Genomic DNA, 19,449 nt, shown 5'->3' with positions numbered 1-19,449 from the left:
ACTGTGTGTATTGTAGTATGAAGGGACTGGTTGTATTCTTCTAATGCTGGACTCTGAGAGACCTTCAGTGATGTCAAACAAATTCATTGTAGGGAATGTGCGGATTGCTGTTAGGAATATGCATCGGAATGTGCATCTAAAGAGTGACCCCAGGATTCCAGGCCACAAGCTTCGATTCTCTTCCTTTAGGTCAGAGCTGAACCCTTGCCCTCTGCCTGCACACACAAATACATTCCCCCATGGTGCTTTGACAAGACACAAACCGCATCATCACCCCAGTGTACAGCCTGACCTTCCAGGTCACCAAGTACTCCCCCCTCTATTTTCTCTTGCTCTCTTTTACGTCGTTTCCCTTTTGTCTGCCTTCACAGCTGGTGCCCGTTACGTCAGAAACTCTTTGGATGGTCGCTGGTGTCAGTACTGCATGGTTCCCTGTGTCTTGATTAGCTATTGTTTTGTCTTCGGTTACGGAGACGGGTGTGTGGGTAACTTGTCAGCTGAAGACATAATTGGGTTTTGTAGCAGTTTTCTAAGACTGAAGTCGTTTCATGCCATGACGATAGTTTGAAAAGAAAGAAGTCTGAATGCGTAATTAGTTAGGAGACAAGAGGAACCAAAGAAAAAACATGAATGGGCCTTTTAATGCTTGGGCAAAACAATGGGCCAACAGTGGAATTAGTGCAATTAGCATGGCAGGAGAGATGGGAGCTTGGTAGAGATGGGGCACTCAAGTTTGTTAATATGCATATTTATATTCTATTAATGATGTTTGCTAAAGTAAGCATTACTACCCTTACCAAAATTAACCATGGTTTTATTATAATAAAAGTGTAGTAACCATGGTTTTTTGTGTATTGATTACCATTTGTATTGCCAGTTTTACCACAAATACCATGGTTCAACTACAATTAGTGTAGCAAAAACATGGTTAATTTGTGGTTGCCATAGTTTAACTAAAGCAGCCATGGTTTCTTGGTTTTATTTGTAGGAAAACCATGGTTAATTTTCTGAAGGGTATAATTATTGCTCTTAAGGTGCAGTCAGTGTTGGGGAAAGTTACTTTTAAAAGTAATGCATTACAATATTGTGTTACTCCCTAAAAAAAAAAAAAGTAACAAATTATGTTGAGTTACTTTATATGGAAAGTAATGCGTTACGTTACTTTTGTGTTACTTTAGCGTTACTTTCACGTTACTTTTTAAATATGAGCAGGGCTTAATTGTTTTTAATATTAGAAGTTCTATTTATAGCAAATGTAAAAGCCCTTTCACACCAAAAAGTGTGATGAATAAACCTCAGGCTGAAGGAAAGTAAATTCACGTCTGTACTGAACACAGGAGAAGAAGGTGTGAAAAGAACACTTCAGCAATTAAAAAAAACAATGAAGCACAATTGTTAGTTTATCTAAAGTCATTTTTGCTTATTAGTATGGTTGAACTGGATAATCAAAGGTCAGCAGTAAAGACATTAGTTAATAAAATGGGATTAGATCCATTTGTGTTATTCAACATATTTAATTATTGAAGGTTTGGTTGAATTTTGATGAATACTAAACCTTTTTTTGTGAGTGGCATGAATTTAATGCACATGCATTTGGTCTAGAACATCATGTTCATACAGTGCACACAATGCCTCTGTAACTTTTTTGAAGAAGTAACCCAGATATTTTTTTTTTTTGTAAATTAGAAAGTCATGCATTACTTTACTAGTTACTTGTTTGAGCTACACTACACTAAACTTAGCATGCAATTGCTTGATTTCTAAAAATGACTGATACTTCGAATGCATGGAGTATTTGCATCAAAGAGGCAACATTAAGATGTCAATGCCAGAATATCAATGTCAAAGACTTGAGAGCTGACTCCTTTTCTTGGGCCACTAAGCAACCCCTCAGCAAAAGCAAAAGGACATGCTGAAAACCATTTATAGCACTCTAACAACCACATTATTTAGCAATGCTGAACCAACCACCCACAATCTAGCATATCATGACGCTGTTTTCATCCACCCAGGGCCAGCGCCACAGGGGAGTCGCCCCCTCACCAAAGATGAGTGTGAAAGTAGATTTTAATTATAAAATATAATGGTTTATTTAAAAATATATAGTTGGCAAATGCATAGGCTTTCTAGCATTAATATGATGCTACTATAGCAAGGATAGGACACACTGGACAAACACGTGAATGGACAGCAAACGGTTTTTAGTTTTTGTTGTTGTTTGTTTGTTTGTTTGTTTTTTACACTTTTACTTAGTCCTATGTCATTGCCCTTCATCCTCTCAGCCGTACCCTCATCAGTTCTGCGCATGCGCCAGTGTTCTGCATCCACCACCTATTTTTAAGAAGCTGAATGGAAACACCAAGATGCGCATAAAAACGTATGTGCTTAACTGACTATAGGTTAAATTTCTTATCCAAAAAGGAAACATGCATGAACTGGAAACACTTTTACCGAATACATTTTGCTCATCAAAAAAGACGTGATTTTGTGATGGGACAGCATAGGCCTACCTGGACCATGACCTGGACCAACCAACGGACAGATCTCATTGCACAGCATCTGAAATGCTAGTTTTGTCATTCTAAAATGCTTGAGCAAATTAGCACACAGTAGCGCTCAAACAGCAGACTCCGAAAATAAGATAACGTGACCGCGTTTCGTCTGTATTTTATTGTATTCAAAATTATTATATAGGCTACCGGTAGCCTACAGTGCCTTCTCCTGCTGAAGCAAATTATTTTTTTTCTTCACGATATTTTGTCCTCTTAAACTTAATAGATGGAAATAGTGCATAAGTTTAATTCGTAATTTTGGATGGAAACATAAATGGGTTTTGCGTTTGAATGTAGGCTATCGGGCGTACGCACGTATTTGCGAAAAATTTGTGAGCGAACGTTTTTATAATTCAGATTCGGGTTTAAAAATATCCTTTAAAACACATTTAGAAATGAACTTAATTTAACGTGAGCGAAAACAAGCCTGAGCGTGGCCGACTGAGTTGTGCGGAAAGCCCTTAAGGAGATGTTTGGGCGTGTTCTATGCAAAATCCTACCTGCAGGCACGCGCCCCCTCATTTAGAGCTCACCATCAACATTGGACGATCGAGGGCAGGAGCAAATGTGTGTGCGTAGGCACCTGTTGTGATTCCGGTGGAAATTGTGCACGAAAACAAAAGTCTGTGCACATATGCAAATTATATGTCATTAATAAATGAGGCCACATGTCTGCAGAAAATCTATTTTATGCTGCAGAGCAGTGTTTGCAGGGTTTGTGGTTGCTAACATGGGAAAACGGAGTCAGTAAACAGTGCCAAACGTCATCTTGGCTTAGGCCTGCACCGACAGCAATGACAACATATATTTAACTTAACAAGTAGAGAAAATCAGTTCAGATCATGCACAAGGCTTTTGTCCCCAGACTTTACAACTGACATGCAAAACTCAAGAGACTGCGCCAATGCTATATTCCTGTTTTCTGAGCTCTGACTGCATCCCTAATTCTGTGTTTCCAAGCCTCACACAAAACAGTCTCTGTGCTTGTTTTTCATTAGAGTTTGTTATATAATAACTTGAGGAAGAAGAAGAGGCCGAAATGAGTCGAGCTTCCTCTATGTATTATATTATTCTGGTGAAACTAACTTACATTTGTATGTCACTGGGGTATTAATAAATAGTTTCGGTGCATGTTGCTAAGGAAGTTGAATGGAATGATGTATGTGGCATCTTGGCATGATCACGGAGTCTGAGCATGGTTGTGAGAGAGTGCAGAGACAAGTCACACGTGTAGACAGGATGTGGTAGAGAGATTGGGCAGGAAATGCATCACAATGCAATGCTGTCTGGTGAAAAAAAAAGACTGTACAACTCTTTCCAGAGAAAGAAAAGTTTTTGTGTAATCTTTTAGTCCCATTTGAAGGGGATTCACCGGACATTATTTACATGTTTCGAGATTGAAATCAAAGTAAAATCCCTGTTTCATCTGAAAAGTTCCCTGAATGAAACTATACATGTTAATGCATCACTCAATTCTTTTTCTTATTCTACCACAATAATTACCAACAATACCATTGGAATTTCTTTTAACCTTAACCTAAGATGATCCATTAGTTGGATCCTTTGCTTTTAAATCTATAGTGGAATGCAATCTAATTTAATGCAGTTTAATAAATGATTTTACAATACAAACAATACATATCATGGGGGCCGTTTTGGAAAAGGCAAGTGTCACTTGCGTTACATTTTATTTAAATTATGTAAAAATGTATTGTTATTATACTAAACAATGCATTATCAGTCTGAAAAAGTGAGCATGTGTTTGTCTGTGAAATGCATTGAGCTTATTAATCTCTAAAGGAATTGATGTTGAAGGTCTCTAACGTGCTTGACAGATTTAGAAACAACATAAAGTGCTTTCCTAACCACTATCCAAGTTCTGAACCGATTCACTATTTCCATTCACACACACTGAGGTAGTAGTACTTCCAGTTTATTGCCTGGTTGAGACAATATTCCTTCTGTTTACAGGGTTTAATATGACGTTGCCTGCCATGGCAGGTGAGTAAATAATGGCCTCATATCAAGTGCACACACTGGAAACAAGCATCCGTGTGGCTTTGTTTTTTTATGCCAATAAAGAATACACCATTTGTTGACTAATTAATAGATAATGATGTTGCGTTTTTCAGATTTTAGGTGATGTACTTTATTTAATGATTGACAATAATTCTCATACACTTAGCAAGCATTCAGTTTCCAACATATACAGTACACATGCATTTCAGTGCCTCAGGCTGTAACAGGTGCATTAATGTTCGTTAATAAACATTACTCCTTCCCTCCATCTCTCCAGACTTTCCTTCCTTATGGAATAGTTAAACAAAAGAGTCAGCCAAACTATAACGTGTCTGTTGATAGCAGAGATTAAGAACTGGAGTAGTATAGACAGCTGCGTTTCAGCTGATCTCAGTGGGGTGAGTTAAGAGCGACCTGCTAACAAAATGGGAAACTCTTCAATTCATATTAAACGATGTGGCTGTGAGCCAGTACACTTATTAGGATTGTGTGAGTGTGTGTGTGTGTGTGTGTGTGGGCAGGTGGAATATCTGAAACCAGGATATGGAGGCCGTTGTGAGGCATTTAAACAGAAGACTATCTTAATTACACTCCATCCTGTTTTTCGGCCACAGAGATAGTTCCACATTTTCAACAGTTTTATGATGACAGAACCTTTGATAGTGGTTTTCAGAATAGACGTCAGTTCTCAAGTGGACACCATCTGCCTGCCATTACAACCGTTTTACCTCTCATCTTACAACAAATGTTTGTCTGAAGCTGGTAAATCAGTGTGCACCTGGTTAAAAGATTACATTGATTGCCAATGTAATTTTAAGGTCAATTTCCATGAAAGCCTTCGAGACAGGAAAGCCATCTCTGACCAGTAGTTGTATAATAATTATCTGGCCAATTATGTGGAAAATATGTGTATCAATACTTGGGTACATAGATTGAAAAAGGGAATTTTGCTACAATTCCTAAAGCTTTTTATAGAAAGTCCCAAAAGAAACGGGCAGGAAGAGAAAGCAGGTTGTTGCAGGAAGCTGGTGAGGCTATTTGCCATAACCAGCACTGATAAGTTCATTTTTATAAAATGACTAAACATTTCCTCAACGAATGCACAAAAGTACATGTTGCTGATGTTTTTGTTTTGGAGCTAGAGGTCAGTTCACAAACTTAAAGGAACTGCAAATTTAGTAACTTTCAGTGTAAACAGGTTGCAGTTTTTGGGGCTATCCTGAGAAGGCTGATTTTCAGATTTTCAAACAACATTTCAGTAATTTTAAAAACGAAATTAAATACCATAGAAAGGCCTCAAAAGTCATAACATACAGTACTGGTAGGCTTTGCACATGAGCAGGGTTTATTTTGGTGACTCTGTTGTGTCCCGTTTTTTTTTTTTTTCAGAGAGATCAGATCAGAGAGATCAAAGACGCATATCACCCCACTGAGATCAAAGAGAAGATACTGTGTATATGTGCACGTCTGTTTCTGCAAAATGAATAGTAGTGTCTCTAATTACTTATTAAAAGAAATATGCAAACGCATTAGTAAAAGCTTTCCATCTTAACACTAAAAGGAAATGTGTGTGCCAAAACTAAGGTACACTGTAAAACATAAGAAAGGATATTTAAATAATGGCCTTGCCTTGCACAAATGGATTTTAGAACTATACACTGAGAGATTTTTATGCTTTGTTGTCACTACTACCATTGAACGAAAAACATTGGAGCACAAGTGGAACACATTTTCCAGCCAGGTCTCAGTAACTGAATGTTGCTGTTGTTGTTGTGTTTGTGTGTGTGTTTGAACAGCTTGCCTGGTGAGCATGTTTATCAGAAGGTGCGGATGTTGATTCATCAGTGTTTTCCAAGAGACCCAGCCATCCTTGCGTCCCAAGACCGAGAGGAAGAGAGCACGGAACTTGGAGATACTGTACATCGTTCCTGTCTGTTTTCCAGTGTAAATTCCAGATGAAGTAGGTCATCTTGACCAGCTGCTGCTAATCACACTGCTCTCTCTCTTTCTGACTGAACTCTCACTGTCAGCCAGTCTTAATGAACAGATACTTCAATCAGTAACATAAGAGAAATCCGAAATTAATATCCAAAAAACTTCAAATGTTTGTTGACTGCTTTTTGAATGTTCGTGTTAAGGGATTTCACATTTTTTATCTGCAGTTGACAAGCAGTTGAATACTTGCCCCAACTTTATTATTTAGAAAGTTTCAGCATTGACTACAGCGGGTGTGCAGTAGACTAGCATAGAAGCTTCTTTGGCCTAATCAATAATGACAGAGAAGCAAGCTTTTGGAGATTTATGCGAAAATTATTGCTACTTTTATTTAGCATGAACACATTCAAATGTGACAGTAAAGACATTTATAATATTCCAAAATACCTCAAATTAATATAAATGCTAGTGTTTTAAATTTTTCAGTATTTTTTATAGTAAGAAATGTTACCTGAGCACCAAATCAGCTTATTAGAATGATTTCTGAGGGATCATGTGACACTGAAGACTGGAGAAATGGCTGCTGAAAATTCAGCTTTGCGCTCAAAGAATTAATTTAGATTTTAAAATATAATAAAGTTCCCCTATTATGGATTTTTGAAAATAACCTTTCATGCAGTCAGTAACACCTCTAAATGAATGAAAACATCCTGCAAAGTTTTACATCTGAAAGTGCACTGTTTATAAGGTTATTGTTACGGTGTCTGAGAGAGGACATGGTCGGTTCACTTAGTTTTGATCATGGCCACGACATAATAACTCTTGGGAACAACATCCTTACGTCGTGGCCTCGAGATGCTATGTTGAGGGAATTACAACCATTTCGCATTTGATTCGTAAACAAACCACCATGACCATAGCAACCCAGGATAATCAGAGATGTAGGCTATTCATTAATATTTTATTTTGAATTATGAAATTATTATTTATTATAGAAAATATTTCATTATTGAATTATTATATTAACCATATGCCTTGACTACTGGACTTTATTTTGTGTGATAGTGAGCATTCAAATGAAGTTTATCATGAATAAATGTTACATAAAATGCATAATATAAAATAGGCCTACAAGAAAACATTTTTATCCACCCTACAGCTTTGTCCATTAACTGATTGTCTTTCTCTAAAGACAGAGTCGACTTCGATCATTGAAAGGAGTCTTTTTAAAACGAATCCCAAGCCGTTTCGTGTTGACATCAATATCAAACATTTGCATATTGGCCGCCCACTTGTTGGTCTTTTCCATAGACTGTATAGGTCTTTTCGCATTGGTCTGAATGAAAATGCAAATTCATTGTTTGCCACTAGGTGCAGCTTTTGGGACAGCTTTTTGCTCTATCAGGCATGACAGGCATGATGAAATGAAAATAAGACCAATTACCCCAGATTAGCATCACACAAAGGAGGGGTTTGGAAAAATGAATCGTTGAGCGAATTATTTTGGAGTCGTTGAGCAAGGAAGGTAAAAATGAATATTATAAGACAATGAAAGTGATTTTTGACCTCGCATGCATGTCAACTGCTGTTGGGGACTCCCAAAACCAAAATATTAAACTTTCATTACCTATAATAGGGGTACTTTAAAATAGATATCAGTTATTATAAATGTTATAAATGTTTCCCAATATTATTGTTTTAACAGTATTTTGATCAAATAAATGCAGCCTGTATGATCATATGAGACTTATAAAAAAAAACAAAATTAAAAAAAAAACATGTGGGTTATACATTATTAATAAGAGACAAATATGCATAAGTGACTTCTGAGTCAGGATATATATATATATATATATATATATATATATATATATATACAGTATAAATCGAAAGAGCATAAGGTCATATAAGGTAAAAAAAGATGTTTACTAATATCAGAAATTAGACATTAGACAACACTAAATACGTTCCTTTGTAATTGACAAAGTGAAAAATCTCCAAAAAATCCCCTGTTCCTGCCATTGGTGATGTATTAGTGACAATGTTATTAGTCAAAGTGTGAGATGTGAAAAACATGAGAGATGATGGTGAATTAAAAAAGTAATAATGACGACAGTGAAAGAGGCAGATGGACGGATGTGAATGGCAGCCGTCACACTGGAACCATGTAGGCGTTAGGTACTCTGGAGCGAGAAGGAAGTTCTGTGGTTTGTGATTGGCTGCCACATGTTTTTCCGTTTGCATGAAGATCTCCATGATCTCTGCAGCCATTCTGATTTAGACATGGAGTGGTTTGTCACCTCTACATTGGTAAGTTACATCAGAATGAGCAGTACATGATGTTTCATTTCAAGACATCTGATGTCTTGATGCCTGGGGGAGTGCTTCTGGGTGTATTTAAGGCTAAAACATTTTGGCATTCAGTGTGACTTTAATTATCCATGAAAATAAAAGTCCCATATGAAACACAAAGAGGTTAAATAAGTTCCCCATCCCTCCCTCATTTCTTCTTCCGCTATTAAAGAGGTCATATGATGCAATTAAATTTTCCTTTCTCCTTGGAGTGTTAAAAGCTCTTGGTGCATAAAGATGATCTGTAAAGTTGCAAAGACTAAAGGCTCAAATCCAAAGAGATATTCTTTATCAAAGTTTAGAGTCAACCACTCCTTCCTAAACTGCCTCGTTCTAACACGCCCCCCACATATCTATGTCACGATGAATGAAGATTTGCATAACCAAATGTTCAGACAAAGAAAGAAGGTGCAACTTTGATTCTCACTGTAGTATTGTTGCTGCCGCCGCCATGTTGTGGAGACTCCACACTGTTGTGTGTTTCATTGTGAAAGCTAAACTACTTTGTTTGAAAAGAGGACACAACTAGAATTCAGTGGATAAGTTGTATTTACAACACTATTCCAGAACAGTTCAACCCAAATATTCAGATGCATTCAGGTTCCTTGCTAATGCCTCTACCTCCCATGCTGGAAACACGGGTTCGAGGCCCACTATGAGGTGTTGCGATGAGGACCTGGGAGAGAGGTTTACACATGCAGTGCATTTTATGGAGTACGGGGACTGTTTCCTGAACCAGTAGCCTACAATGTTACAAATACAGTGCACAAAGGCTGTTTCTATAAAGTGAGGCAATTCCAACTTTGCAAGGACAGTCTGGTGCTTCTGACTCACAGCCTGTAAGTACGTTTACATATTTAAAGAATTTGCCACTGATCATTCAAACACGAGTTTTGAGCAGTGTAAGAGTAGCCCTTGTTGTTTGTTGTTTCTCCGATCACAAATGCAGACATGGTTTTATGTTAACATGGAGCGATACGCAACGCAATGTGTAAAAAGACAGTGTAAGTCATTCTAAAATTAGTAATCATGTCCCCACTGAATGCAACAACTGCCTCGTTTAGGTTTACTGGATCACAGTGTGGTGAGGAGAGTAGCATTTCTGTTACACGCTTGAGACATTCAGCCAATCACAACGTACTAGATGGCTGGCCAATCAGCATACACCTCGCTTTTCAGAACGTAGAGCTTTGTAAAAATCGATGCGTTTCAGAAAGGACGGGGCATAGAGGAGCAACAATAATGTTGTTGTTGTTTTTTTTTACTTTAAACTGCCTAAACAGATTTCATTACACCAAATACACAAAATAATGTTCTTTTTAGCAACGTTATATGATCCCTTTAAAATCATCTTGGCGACAGCAATCCTGAGTGAATCAATGAAACTCTGAGACAGTATTACTGTTGTGCTGTCTATGAGCTGTACCTTGGAACAGCAACATGAGTTTTGGACGATGCAAGAAAAAAACAAAGAGGAATTAAAAAGGGCTGCTTGAATCTACATGCATGAGTCATATATGGCATTGGGCCTGGCTTTGGAGTGGAATCAGATGCAATGGTGGAGGTGTTGGCTGAGGCAGCGTCCTTCTTAGCACTTGCCGCCTCTCCTTTTCCTGGCTGAACCCTTAGCTTGAGCCTCAGCACAGCTTCCTGACTGTTTTCCTGTTCAACTCTGGGAATGCAAACAACATGCACCCCCACCCTTTACTGCCTCCGCTCATTTAGAAGTCCATAGTGACATCCAGTGTCCTATATTGAAAGTCAACCCTATAAAGCCTCCTGTATCACATTTGATAAACAAATAAGAATTATCAGCTTAATCAAAACTTTGGTAAAAATTCTTCTATACAAATCTATACTTTGTATAGGCCTATGAATATGCTGTGGCATATTCTTGCTCAGTTTGGACCTCTGAATGAAACTGATGTGGAGTTTTTTCCTCCTGAAGTATGAGCTCAATATTTTCCCATATTGAACAGAGTTATAAAAGACTAATGTTTTAAATATGATACTTACCAAAAACTCATACACATGCATTTTTTTATTTCATATTTTAGTCTTTACAAGGTTAAACTAAGTTTAAGTAATATCTCATGTCAAAGAAAATGTGAATGATGTAAGTAGACTGTTTTAATTTTGATATTTTTTCTTTTGTCCTTGAGGCAGACATCATGAAGCTGATCACTTTGTAAAGTAATATTGCATTTATATTAGTCATTTTTTAAACTAATAAGAAAAAACACAGGTTATGTAGTGCAAAGAAACTTAAAAATAGTGCATGATACACCCGTGTTAATGTGGACATGACACGAAAATTGTAATGGTCTATTCTTCCCTATTGTGACTGTATGTCAAATGGCTTCTCTGAAGGGAACAAATGTATGGAAGTACTTAATTTCGTTCATCGGGAATTTATTGAATTCTTCTCTCAAGTGAGTGGCAGGATGATGGAGGGGAGAGATGGTGTTGCAAATGTTTTTTATTAAAGATTTTAATGGCACAGTAATAAAAAAAGATTACACTTTATTTTAAGGTGCCCTTGTTACAGTGTAATTATACATTTAAGTACTGTACATGAGTCATTAATTAATTAATTAACTGCATGTACTTACTATGTGGTCAGGGTTAGGATTAGAGTTTGAGTTACTTGCATGTACTGTATTATGAATAATGTATTGTCATTTTAATAGTAAGTATATATAATGTGTAACAAGGACACCTTAAAATAAAGTATTAGCAAAAAAAATTAGGTTCACTGATAAATCTTTTATAATAAGCACTGCAATATTCCATGAAAACATAAGAAATGTCAGTTTTGATGTAATGGTGATGTAGTGATACTTGTTTTGCTTGGTTTTATAGATGGAAGTCATTGTTTTGTCACTGAGACACCACTCAAGTCATATGGTAGAGTTAGGGATCAGAATGAAACCTCACACAGTTGGACAAGCATTACACACATGTTTGAGAGAGTGGGTAGTTCACCAGCCCAGAGAATGTTAGTGTGGGCACAATCAAAAGAGGTCTTTCTGAGGCCATAGGCACAGAGAGACAATGCTGTTTGTGTGAGAGACAGAAAACAGGCACAGAGCGAATCATGAAGTCTTAGACTGAAATCACACAGAAAAGGCCAAGTACTATTAAAATGTTCAACTTAAAGATGTCTTTAAATTTGTGACGTATTTGGGAAATGCAGTCTGGCACACAGGCCTTCTCTTCAACAATGAGCAATTTTGTTGAGAGGCTTTACTAATTTCCACTTTTCTATAGGGGAAACTATTGATCTATGTTCTCTAGGACTCATTCATCATTGGCCAGCAATCATAATGTAAAGCATGTTGCATGTTAGACTGGCCTTTGAGGAACTTTAAAAGAAGTCAATAAAGATACAAAGAGGATATAAGGTCATGGCTATGATACACATGAATCAATAGGGCCTACAATACATATTTTAACATGCACGAAGAGAATTGTGGAGGGAATTTCATACGCATGTTCAGATACTGCCCTCTAGTGGATCAAATCAATCATCCAGTTACAACCTTTTCAAAGCGGCTGACAGATCTTGCTCATTATTTTTGTGTTCCACAGACAAAAAAATAAGTTCATACAAATTTACAGCGAGATTAGCATTAGTAATGGATATACTTTTTTATTTCTGAGTGAACTTTACCTTTAAAGGATGGTTTCTTGCTGATAAACATGAATGTAAATAGGTAGTAAGAAAAGTGAAGTCTGATTTCAGAACATAGGCATATACAGTAATGATTCAAAACACATGGAATGGATAAGGAAAGTTCCTCATACCTAAAATGCTTCTCTATTTTTGCTGTGTGTTTATGCATTCACGCTGTGAAATCATGTGACGGTGTGCTGAATATGGTTCTGTTTATAGTGTTTGTACAGTTTCCAGCTCTTATCTTTCCACTCAGATGCTTCCAGAAGCGCTGCTAGGGGAGTATTAGCACCTTGAGGACTGATTCGTCTTCCACAGCTTCACACAGCCCAGACACCTGACCCTCTGCTGTCCCGAGCAGAAATTCAACACAGCGAAATAAACCGGTGTTTATGGCAAATTTAGGCAGTTGTACACTACCTAACTAAGAGCCAAGCTCTTGACTGTTATCACTATCTCAAAGCTATTTTAAGTAATCATTCACATATAAATGGATAATTAATTAACGTAGGTGTAATACAGAGAAAGAGCATTAATATTTTTGTTTACCAAGGCTAAATTTATTTGATTAAGAATACTGTAAAAACAGTAATATTATAAATTATATTTGGAATTTAAAATACTCGTCTTCAATGCCACGTGATCCTTCAGAAATCATTGTAATATGCTGATTTGCTGCTCAATAAATATTTCTTATTATTAACAATGTTGAAAACAGTTTTGCTGCTTAACATTTTAATTTCAACTGTGAATGTTTTTTTGTTTTTTTAGGATTCTCTTGCTTTCAGCCAGTAAGTTTTTCTATGTGCTAGGATTTCGTCAAGGCCACAGCAGGGGGTCTAATATGGCTATGAATTCACACCAACGCTACTAAACCATGTGCTAAATGTCCACACGAATCAAGTGTCAAAGGCTTTGGAAAGACATCCTTCTCATTTGAGATCTGTGTGAGTGAGTATTGAGTTTGTGCATCTATGAGCTGTGTTTCACTTGATGACAGACCAAATGTCACAGCACTACAATACATCGATGGAGATCCAAACTAGTGTCTTTTAATGAACTTATTGCATTTAAGTCACCAGCAGAGGGCGTACGAGATCTATAATGCCTCTGTTATGAGTCCTATAAAAGTAGTAAAATGTGAAACTATTAAGTAATGTCCTAAAATGCACAAAAGAACCTTGTTTATGTAATGTTTTAAAGGAACATTCTGCTCTGCCACCTTCGCCCCAACCCAAACATCTCCGCGTTTCTTATGTCATCTGTGTACCTCATGGGCAATGAAAGTGTCTTCAGGCAAAACCGGAATTCACAGTAGGATTTACAGCGGACTACACAGCTGAGACTCAGTATCTTGTGGTCCCCTAACGAACTCACTGCTGTAATTTATTTAGTCTATATTTAAATATGGCCTCCTATCTATTTACTGGTGTGCCAGAAGTGGAACTGGATAAGGTGAATTGTGACTTAAGCCCGCTGGAGGAATGCCTGAACTCTAGGAAGCACTGGGATTCCAACACAATAATGCTGGTCTAGTTCATAGTGCATTTTTAAAGAATTTCCTGAATACTTTTGTATAGAATGGAAGATAATTAAGGGATAGTTCACCCCAAAATGAAAACTTTGTCATTAATTACTCACCCTTATAGGTCTTATAGGCCTATAAGGGGTGAGAAATTATTATGCCTTATAATTTGTGTTCTGCAGATGAACAGAGGTCTTACGGGATTGGAACGACATGAGGGTGAGTAATTAAAGACAGAATTTTTGGGTGAACTAAGCCTTTAAGACTAGAGAGCAGACAAACACAAAAAAGTAAAGTGGTGTAGAAGACCTGTGTGTTATAAATTACTTTAAAAATTGTAAGGAACAAACCAAATTTCTAGTTTAACTTTGTAATCGTCCCCTTCAGTGGGTTGTTAAATGTTGCTGATGGATCTTTGAGTGAGTTCAACACAAGAACCAGATTAGAATCATCCAGACCAATTTTGATCAAATGAGTCATGAAAAAAAAAAATCAGTGTCATTTCTCTCATGAATATGCTAATCAGAGCTAGTGCAGATGTTAAGACTTGTGTGAATAAAGACATACTGAATGTTGTTCATAAAAATGTAGACTTGGATTTACAATGTCAAATGGACTACTTTTATATGTTTTTTTTTTGTTTGTTTGTTTTTTTTAGCTTGAGAGTCCCCAGTACTCATTCTCGATAGAGAAAATGAATGCAGGTTTAACATTTTTGTTGTCCATCGTCCTGAAGTCAGTTGGTTTTAGGTTAAATGGCTGAAATAAGCTCTGTGGTTAAAACAAGATATTTTCATGTTTTATTTGACAATAAAAATACATACTTGAGATTTCTTTACAGCTTTTACTTGCCTCCAAAAAGGTGGTTGCTAACAAGTGGCTAAACTGGACAACAGATGTTATGAGCTACAATAAACATAATCATGCTAAACAGGTCAATTCAACTCACTAGTCTGCTTTCACGGCCTTGTTATCTTTATAATCATGCTCTTGAGAATTATTCTAATTTAAACTTTAAGCAAAAATGCTTTTAAATAAAGACTGGAAGAGTTGTCGTAGGTTAATGGTGATGATGTTTCAAGTCATGTGACAGTGACATTGTTCAGTTAGCTTTTGGTCATGTTGGCCTTTTTTCTGCAATAATGTAAAAGCAAATGGAAAAATCCTGTTGGGCTTGTGTTGAGAAAACCAGGATGATGTTTACTTCCAGGTTGGCCTATAAAATATGCATCATTGCAGCACTATATATTGAGAAGCATGTCCAGTTATTCAGATTATGCCTGAATGTTTCGGTGAGCTGTCCCTTTAACAGCATCATTTGTCCTCATTAAAAAGTTGAAATTAAACTACAGTGATCAAGTTGGTGGTTTACATTTGATAGCTTCAGTTCGAAGGGACAAGGCAGCTGTCTGGCTTGGGCCTAAGCCTTTTGGGACTTGTGCTGGCGGGCAATATCCTCTCAAGGTCAAGTTCAAGATCCAGGCAAAGTCAAGAGACCTTATCTTGGCACATTTGCATATCATTACATAAATAGTGTGCTAAGCTACAAATAAATCAAGACAGCACAGGATGATATGCACTTGATCTGTTTCAAAAGCCAGGCTGCGTTCAAGGCTCTCTGTATGCTGCAGTGTGGAGAGCCACATGATGCAGTTACTGACATACAGACAGGGGGAGCTAGCTCTGTCTTGAAAGTGAACAGCTGTACGTAAATCACTTTGGTTTAACAACAGGTGCCTGACTCTGAACCCAGAAACAGGGAATGTACGGTATACGTGCTATATGGGAAAATGACCAGTGCATGATGTTCAGTAGAGGATAACGAAATGGTATGTGCACGTCCAAAAACACTTTAGAGCTGGTTCATGATCAAAAGATCAAAGGCCTTCAAAAAAAAAAAAGATTGAAAGAACAGCACACTGCCAGGATACTAGACACAAGTAAAAAAAACAACAACAAAAAAACAATCTAGTTGTTTTCCATTTTGTTATATGAAAAATTTCATGGAAATGCTGAATTTTCAGTCTTCAGAGTCACATGATTCTTCAGAAATCATTCTATTATGCTAATTTGCTCAAGAAAAATTTCATATTTTCAGTGTTAAAAAATACTTTTGTGTCACTACGTGAATCACTGTGTTGTGCTGCTTTTATTTTTATTTTTGTGGAAACCATAATACATTTTTGTTTTTAATTAAAAAGAAGAGTTTATTTGAAATAGTTTGTTTTTGTAACAATGTGAAATTATTTATGTGATCAATATAATCCCTGCGGAATATATGTATATAATTTCCAGATAATGCAAATACACATTCTGTTGAAAGGACCAAGCAAATTCTCTACGGAATAGGTGATTTTAACAGTTTCTTTTAAGTTTTATTTTATTACTTTTTTTTACTAAGTGAAACGTTAAAGACACAACATCTGAAACATCCAACAGAATGATGACATTTCGTTGTTTGAAATCTTTTCACAACAGAGAAAAAAATATGTACAGTGTATAGAAAAGAAAAGAAAAAAAAGTTCACATATTTTGTCCGTTAAAAAAAGATTTAAACTGAAAGAAACGACTAGTACTTTTGATAAATACACAACATGGCTAAAGGAATGTGCACACCCCATAATTAAAAGCTTTGGGTTTTTCCTCTACACCCAATGATAACAGTTGAATAAATAATCTTAGACAATCATTTTCAGTAGTATGGAAGAGCTGATGCAGAAGGGCTTGACTGACTTCCACAAAGGCCAAACCTGAACCCCCCTGAACACCTCTGGGATGAATGGGAATGCAGATAGCAAGCCAGACCCATTACCCAACATCAGCGCCCGACTTCACTGATGTCCTTCTGTCTCGATGCATACAAATCCCCACAGAAGTATTCCAACAACTATAATGGAAAGTCTTGCCAGACTGTGGAAGTGGTTAGGCAGACCAATCCCCTAATAATGACCATAGTTTTGAAATAAAATGTTAGACAAGAACATCACCCAAAATCTCCACTTGCATTGCCTCTTTTTCCACCAAGAAAACCCTGTTTAATATTACGTAAGACAGGTCAAGGTGACTAACATGTCACGACCAAGAGTGGTTTTCAAAATTGTTGTTTATTTCGTGTCCTGCTGGGTTCTAAGATAACCTACGGTTTTTTTTACTTGTTTGAAAGGTGTATTATTATTTTATTTTTTTTGTCTTTTATCTCTTTTTTTTCTCGTAACACCTGTTCCGATCTGATCGCTTTCTGCGTGTCAGCACAATGTTTTTCTCATGGTCTTGTGACCACTTCCTCGTCGTCTTTTTCCTATTCCGCCCCTCGTGACAAGTTCAGCTCAACCTATATGCCAACAGCTCAGCAGCTGTAAGATAATTGAACTGTAACTATCCCTCGGTGCTCGTTTGCCTTTCATCAGTTCCTAAAAAGTTTATTTTAAAAGTAATTAAGCTCGTGATCCGGCTTATAGCACGAAGTAAATGGACGCCGTAATGGAAAACTGTCGTGTCATTTAGCAACAGGCGCTTCTGCTGTATTCGGCTGGGCTTCCCCATATGGCAGCGTGCGCGGGAGGGATTCCTGCTACGTCAGTCGAAGCGCGTCGTGACGTCATTGACGAAACTTCCTCTTTTTGGTCTCAAGTGACTGAGACAAGACACATCCTTGCTTTTCTCCGACCGCATGGTCAAAAGAGGAAGAGCGGATCCACGCTGAGACCGATGGCGCGGCTCCCGCTCCTGTTCGCGCATCACAGGTGGAAGAACGAAGGAGATTCCGCGTTGTCTTGAGAAATAACAGGCTCGTGAGCTAAAGTCTTTGAATAGGAAAAAGATGCCCACTCGTGATAAGGGCGGAAAGAGGAGGTAAAGCCAATTCTGGGTACACAGACTGCGAGATGGAAATTGGCAAAAACACGGATTATATCAGGAAACACCGATAAGGCTCCAACTGGATAAAGCGTGTTTCAGACTGTAACTTCCCAAGAATATGCAATAAATAAGTAATTTAACCACGAAATAAAAAGTTTTACATTAGATGTTATTAATGATTCATGCATGACTGTAATTTGATGCACTTCTTAAAAAAAAAAGTTGTATTAATTTTGGAGTGAAATGTGACGTGTACAAGAGATTCAGTCTTCAAAAAGAATAAAAATGACAATACATTGAATGGGCCAAAATTATAGTTTTTTTAGGCCAAATATCATTAGAATATTAAGTAGGCTAAAGATCATGTTGCATAAATTTATTTTGTAAATTTCCTTCTGTAAATATATCAAAACTTAATATTTGATTAGTAATATGAATTGCAAAGAACTTAATTTTCACCAATTTAAAAGGCAATTGTTCTTTAAAGAAATATATATATTGTCAAAATTGGGCTAAATATTGTCCTATCCTAACGAACCATAAATCATGGGAAACCAATTTTATATTTCACCCTCATGACGTTTCATGGTCCAGGGTCACATCTCAGGTCAAGCACAGGCCATCTCCAAAGAGTCAGCCCCCAGTTCCTGCTACCATGCTGGACTCTGAATTCTTCTGAAGACCTGATGTCCTTGTTTTGAAATACCTAAACTGGATACTGTGTCAGTGGCCTGCATTTCATGTTACTTGGCCGCCAGCACTTAAATCATCCTATTCAGAAAGACTGGGTCACTCGTTCAATGTGTTTTACTGAAAGGCTATACTTGCCGATGTGGTAGAGGAAACTCAATGACACAGGTGTGAGAGTACTATGTAAGAAACAACTGATATAGACTGCTTCTATCATCGTGTAGTAGCCCACTCTGCAGACATATCTGTATCAGGACATGCTCTTTAAAATAGCAGCACAAGCATCTCAACTTCAGAAATTCACGGTTGGTAGTTTATTTACTGTAGCTAAAAGGTAGTCAACTAGAGTAAAATTTACACCTACTACATGCAGAAACAGGGGGCCTTTACAAAATGTTGTGCAAAAAACATCCCAAAATTGATCTTACGATCATCTCATGCGTACAGGTGATTCATAAAATGAAAGTATGTACAGAAAACACACATAAAACGCACCTTTCAGATGTGAAATTTATGAATCGCAAATGATCTTGAACTAGAGCAAAAAGATGGTTTCAGTTCTGCCTTGTAACCAACTCCTAATCAATGTCATTTACATGTAAAAGATCACCAGTCATTCTCACCATAATTCTTTAATTTAGAACAACAAGCTGCAAGAACAGCTTACACTGAAGTGAAGTGACATTCGGCCAAGTATGGTGACCCATACTCAGAATTTGTGCTCTGCATTTAACCCATCCGAAGTGCACACACACAGAGCAGTGAACACACACACACACTGTGAGCACACACCCGGAGCAGTGGGCATTTATGCTGCGGCGCCCGGGGAGCAGTTGGGGGTT

Source organism: Carassius carassius, chromosome 37, assembly GCF_963082965.1.
Source record: "Carassius carassius chromosome 37, fCarCar2.1, whole genome shotgun sequence".
Taxonomy (NCBI): domain Eukaryota; kingdom Metazoa; phylum Chordata; class Actinopteri; order Cypriniformes; family Cyprinidae; genus Carassius; species Carassius carassius.
This window is presented reverse-complemented; position numbering follows the sequence as displayed.